The sequence below is a fragment of the Miscanthus floridulus genome, chromosome 10 (assembly GCF_019320115.1).
Source record: "Miscanthus floridulus cultivar M001 chromosome 10, ASM1932011v1, whole genome shotgun sequence".
NCBI lineage: Eukaryota > Viridiplantae > Streptophyta > Magnoliopsida > Poales > Poaceae > Miscanthus > Miscanthus floridulus.
In genome coordinates, this window is record NC_089589.1 from 65,155,841 (window position 1) to 65,161,886 (window position 6,046).

At 40.6% G+C, this 6,046-nt stretch overlaps 1 long non-coding RNA gene across 3 annotated transcripts; it reads left to right on the plus strand.

Annotated features, from left to right (window-relative positions):
- The first annotated feature begins 1,705 nt into the window (after positions 1-1,705).
- Positions 1,706-5,809, plus strand: LOC136484811 (uncharacterized). 3 transcript variants are annotated; one of them, XR_010766223.1, is made up of 9 exons: positions 1,706-1,834; positions 2,028-2,106; positions 2,210-2,359; positions 2,484-2,545; positions 3,543-3,615; positions 3,809-3,830; positions 3,915-3,976; positions 4,525-4,598; positions 5,252-5,809. It is a non-coding gene; the product is annotated as an uncharacterized lncRNA (long non-coding RNA). The 3 variants fall into 3 exon arrangements; XR_010766224.1 differs by having other exon boundaries at positions 1,707-1,834; positions 2,210-2,337; positions 4,476-4,598; XR_010766222.1 differs by having other exon boundaries at positions 1,710-1,834; positions 2,210-2,337; positions 5,252-5,806.
- Positions 5,810-6,046: the final 237 nt, after the last annotated feature.

Sequence of the window (6,046 nt, forward strand, 5' to 3'; positions counted from 1 at the left end):
GGACTAGCTGTGGCGGTATGACCCCCGGTACCCATAGGATAAGGCATGGGTCGCACCATCAGAGGTGGCCTAGCCCACAAGATCAAGGCATGTGGCGCACGACACTAGTCGGCATGCACCGCAAGGCTACAAGAAGATGTGATTTATTAGATATTGTATAATACCAAATATGATACTTTTCTTATAACCCTACCCCTCTAAAGCATATAAGAAGGGGCAGGGGTCCCCTACTCGATGTCCCGATATGGATCCTAGGCTTAGCCTAAGACATCTGATCATACGCAATACAACCCACCGAAAGACACAGGACGTAGGGTATTACTCCAAGTCAGTGGCCTAAACTTGTCTAATCCCTGTCTCTTGTGTCCTGTGTCACCATCCGGTTTCCTCATGTGTACCTCCACCGATTCATCTACTACCATGGGCATACCCTTGGTAGACCGCCGGACGTATTTCATCAACACCTGGGAGTGGACCTTGCTATGGGAGAGGCAAAGGACCTTGAAAACAACATCAACACTAGTCATTGATTCCAACCCATCAGCAACAGGTTCTGCTCTCATAGTTTCCATAGCTTTCTACAAAATTCAAGCAGTAAACATTAGGTTATAGAAGTGGAAGAGGACTTCAAATGAAAACCCAAGAGATTAGTTCATAACAAGTGCTATCGGCTTTTGTTAGGTGATAGCAATGTAGATCTAATAGCCGATGGTCATAGAACATGATATAATGCAATAAAGGGATAAACAATTAAACACAGTTGCATTGATTGGTTGATAAAAGTAAAATATCCCTGCATTGGCTGATTAACCAAGATGAAAACAAGACAATCATCAAAGAGCTGATATACTTGTAAGAAGATAAGTCATAAAAGCAGAGGCTATCGGCTATACAACCGATATAGAGAGGTTAAAGGTATAGCATGCACACAGTCGACTATTTAATATAAATAAATCTATAAACAGATCATATCCAATCTATTATCACTACCAACAGTTCAAAGATGATGCAGCACTGGCAAAGATAACAAACTAAAGCTTAATAAGTCAATAGATCTATTTATACTTCAACAGAGTCATGAAAGCATGCTATAAGTGAAACACTACCCCAGCTCACTTTTCTCCCGACGGTGCAAACCTTTCCCCTCGGCTGCGCACCTTTCGCCAGGGGCACGTGAGCATCGCTCGCGTGCGCTCAAAACCCGTCCGGGAAAGTCTCTCGCGTCGGTGGGCACCGTCACGGGCAGCCTGACCCCGAATTGTGGCGCCATCCACGCACTGCAAGTGGGCAGCTGACCCACGTAGCAGAGAAACAAGCGGCGCGGGCAACCAAAGAAAGCGCGCGGGAGGGGCCGAATTATTTCCGCACGCACCACAGTGACTTCACTTTCCCCAAACTTTTCATCTTCCACCGAGCTCCAGCCATCCGCTGCCCCCAACCCTATCCTCGACCTGCACCTCACCGCCTGAAGCCATCCGGCGGTCGCAGTGCCTTTCCCCTCACTGCATTGCAGCCATGAGCCGTCCCCATCCCCATCCCCTCTCCTGCTCCTCACCACACCACAGACAGTCGTCGCCGCATCCATCGGCTGCCGCCACCCCTGCCACTTGCGCCGCCGCCACCAATCCCTCCGCGTTTGTTCCTTGTCTCGCCGCTGCAGTGGCAAGCAGGTTAGCCTTTTCCCGTTTATTCTCTCCCTCTGAACTCATCCCCTAAGAGGGGCTTCAGATCTGATCTGCATACCCATTAGTGTGTAGGCTATTGGTGCCTGGGATTTTGCGGGGACCACCTAGAAATTTGTTGCTGCTGCCATACACCAGCTGAAGCATTGACGGCAATGTGTAGTTCTGCTCTTTCTTGATGAAATTTGTTCTTCCTTGTATGGGGAAAATTCTATTCTTTTTTGTTTGTTTGTTTTGGTCTGAAGCAAATTGTGCTTGTTTAATTTACACCAGTTTTTGTTTTTAGTTTTGGTCTGAAGTAAATGAATCATGAATGGTTCCTTTTTTGTCTTGTTTTGGATGTAGGGAGGGATTGGAGATGATTCGTCTCATGCCAACCAACTTGGACAACAACGATGGTCATTGAATAGCCTTGTATTGTGTGGTGAGTAGCCTACTCAAAACATGTGTGCTGGATGTGTATTAGTAGCTGCATATTGTCATCCAAGAACCTGGTAGGAAGCACTAAGAGTTTCTTATATGTTGAGGTGTGGGAGCAAGTCCTGTGTTCTGAGAGAGCTGCAGCAATTGTGGTGAGGCAGAAGAACATGAATCCATGATGCCGGAGTAGAATGGGCATGTCGATCGACATGAGTGCTTTAACAATGTCACCTCAGTCAGTTCCTAATTCTTTTAATGTACTATGCATGATGATGATTCAGTACACATTTATTTTGTCGGATGCAAATGTTGATGTAAAGGCATTCTCCTATTGATGTGTATTTTATCCTCACTAAGCTGTGCCTTATTACAAACATGCAGCTTCTGCATAGTGCCATCCAACACCCTATGTCCAAGGCCTTCCCCATCTTTGCAACACAATGGTGATATCCCTGGTTGTGCTTGGTTCTGCTGTATGGTGCACAGATTATTTTTGTCTAATGCAACTAGCTATGTGTTATTTACAACAATTGGATAGGAAAATTTCCAAAATGAGATAAGCTTCTTGGTAATTACTAATATTCAACATATTCAGAACTGGCCAATCAAACCAGGAAAATTAAAAAATGAGCTGAGCTCCTTAGTAGTTAATAAAATTATAAGATCATTAACTCTGTAGTCTCTACCCCCAAATCGATCATGCCAATACTCACTACAACTGATGTAAATGCGTTGCATGTGTATCGGTACTCTCTTTTTTTATGGACCACTCCTCACTTCATCCAAGTTTATTCTAGCTGTATCTATCTAGCTTTTCTAAATGTAAAACCTGATGCCTACTATGGGTGAATATACTCATTTCTAATATCATACTAATATGGGTGAATTCTTTTATAAAACAAATTTGGGTTCTAAAACTGATTTTTGGTGTACAGTTTTTATTAAGTATGCACTACTGTTCATTGTTGGTGCAACTCATGTTAGCTCTAGGTGACCTGTACATCATCTGATTTCCATGGTGTTCTTTATTCTTAGTTTGAAGTGCCTATTGCCCAGACTATGCTTAAGAGGTAAATTGATCTAGTTCTCTATTGTTGCCATTTTTTTTGCCTACAGAACTGGTTTCTGCCTTAAAAATTACAGATCCTGTATTTGGCAGTAGTGGTATTGGTGCTTCTAAAGTAGTTGCTAGTCACATTATTCTTAGAAAACAAATCTGCACAATCATTCTTAGATTAGAAATCTGCATTATCTCAACATATATTGGGCGTGTGGTGCAGCACCAGTGGTGAGCATCACCCTCACCCTTTCAATTCCTGGTCCTTGCTAATCTGGTCTTAATTTGTTTTGGGAGAGAACTAAATCTCAACATATATTCTAACGACCGGTTTTTGTACCCTTCTAAGTGAATAATATATGCGTTGTATCTGCAACTTACAGAAGCTTGGATTTTTCCAACTCAAAGTTCTTGCCACTGATCCTAGAAGACTAATGCCAAGCTGCAACTGCTGAGGTAATTTTAGATAGTAGTTCCATGTAATTTCATTGATTCTCTGACACTACCCCAAACCAATTCTTTCCTAATAGGAATCATATAAGAAACATTCTCTAAGTGTCCCAGATTTATTTTGCATGACTCTGATTTTTTATCTCATATATCTTGCTTGAAAGTTGGATACCAATATTTTTTTTACCATGTGCTGCAGACATTTTTGCTTTTCGCCTGAGGTAAATCGTTTACACCAGTTGCATAGGGGAAATCATAGTTTGATGTTTGATTGAGCTTGCTTCGTCAACTTAACTCTGTTCCAGTGCTGCTGCCATCTTCCTTCCTGCCACCCTCAAATCATATAGACATCGTGAAGTACTAGTTGGTAAGTTCTTAATTTCTGAACTTTTTTAACCATCCTATGTGACCATCACTCAAAACTATGATAATGTTCTTCCTTCTTTTATTTTCACCATATGGCTAAACTGCTTTCTGTATTGAGAAATAACTTGAGTGTCTATACTAAGATTGGTGCCATTTATAGTGTTTGCACAAGTATCAGATTGTCTATACTAAGATTGGTGCCATTTGCAATGAAACACTAATAAATAGATTGTATATACTAGATTTGTTTTTGTTGTCTTACATGCATTTTTTCCCGCTCCAAGGACTTATGGCACTTATCCATGGACTTTCCAATAATTTCTCTTACTTGCATAGACAAGTCCTTTGTCAATTATTATTTTTATCTTATTTGGTATACTCTCTCACTGATGCTAAAAGACTAAATTTGGACAATAAATACTGAACTTTATTGGGATAGTTTTGTTTCAGTGAATGGAATTGGGGCGTGAATACTGAAACACATCTAACTTTTTGTACAGCATGGCACAATAATCTGACTATCTGAAGCAAATTGTGCTACTTGTACAGAAGGTGGGAAAGGGGAAGCGTTGATTTTAATTATATTTGCTTGAGCTCCAATTGTCGATCTCAGATTTGTCCAGGTGCTGCTGCCATCTCCTTCCATACCTCACTTAAATGATAGACATTTTAAATAGCCAATAAGTTTTTCCTCTGATATCTTGCCTTACATCACTATAACTGTGATGACGTTCTTCTCATAAAAAATTGAGACTTTAGCTGTTGCAAAATTAGTAGGGTGTGATGACATTCTATGGACTGCTTATGTGTGTGATAAACTACTTGTCATTACTAGTTGTTTATTTGGTCTATAGAAAATTGTTACTGCTAATTATCAGGTTAATTTTTTTAATGCTTTAGTTACCGTTAGAATGCTTGTTAGTTACTGTTTTAGCAGGCTGTACTTCGGGTACAATTCTACTTTGGTCAATTATCTGATTGCAGCCTTATGCACAAAATATGTATGAATCATATTGGTACTTTGCTTGCAGCTCATTTGTCAAATGGTTCAAATAGGCATACCACCAGAATTAACTTGCCCTTTTGAATCACAATAACTGTTACATCACTGGTGATACGGTTACCAGCCTACAACTAATACCATTCTGATTTTTTTATGTTCCTACAAGTATTGATTTACTATATACGCACCAAACATGAATATAACTCTTGTTTCCATCTTTCATGGTTCATGTGCCAAATGTAAATATATTCAGATCATTTCTTTTTTATGTAGAGGGCAACTGAAGATGGATCCTCATGTTTCAGCAAACCTGGACCACAACAATGATGGCATTGACTAGTGATGGTTGGAAGTATTTTGTGGAGCCAGCATATTTGTTCATGGTAATATGCATTTGGGCTGCAACCAGCATGTTTGATCAGCATGTGTGCTACGGAACAAAAGTATTTTGGTAGCAACCATCAGGCAGCGATCTTTGATCGGCCTGTCTGGTGGAGCAGAAGTATTGTGGTAGTAACCAGTATGCACAAACCTTTGATCGTGTCTTGTAGCTGTCTTGGTTGTGCTGCAGCATAGACTATAAATATTATCTAGCTACTGCCATCTAGAATGTATAGACTATGTTGGTTGTGCTGTAGCTGTCTTGTAGCTCATGCTGCCTCTGATTTATGACTTAGGGAGATAGTAGCTTCGTACTGAGAGTTGTATGACTTATCTAGCAACTTAGGTTCACTGCTGACTTGTAGTTGCTTCATGTATGACTTAGGTTGGCACATGTTGCCAGATGTATGAATTTTATTGATGATGATATATGTATTGAGACATTTGAATATAACATTTATCGCCTTCTTATGGTTGAATGGTTCATTGAGCTTATGTGAAAAGGATTGGCTGTGGTTTGAATAGTCCAATGAGCTTTTATTAATATTAAAGATGTGGTTTACTGACGTGAGCCTTCCCTGACTGTACTGTAACCGGCAGGGAAAGTCTGAACCTTCCCTGACGGTATGTAGCTGACAGAGAAAGTTTGAATCTCCCCTGACTGTGAAGTAGCCCATAGAAAAGATT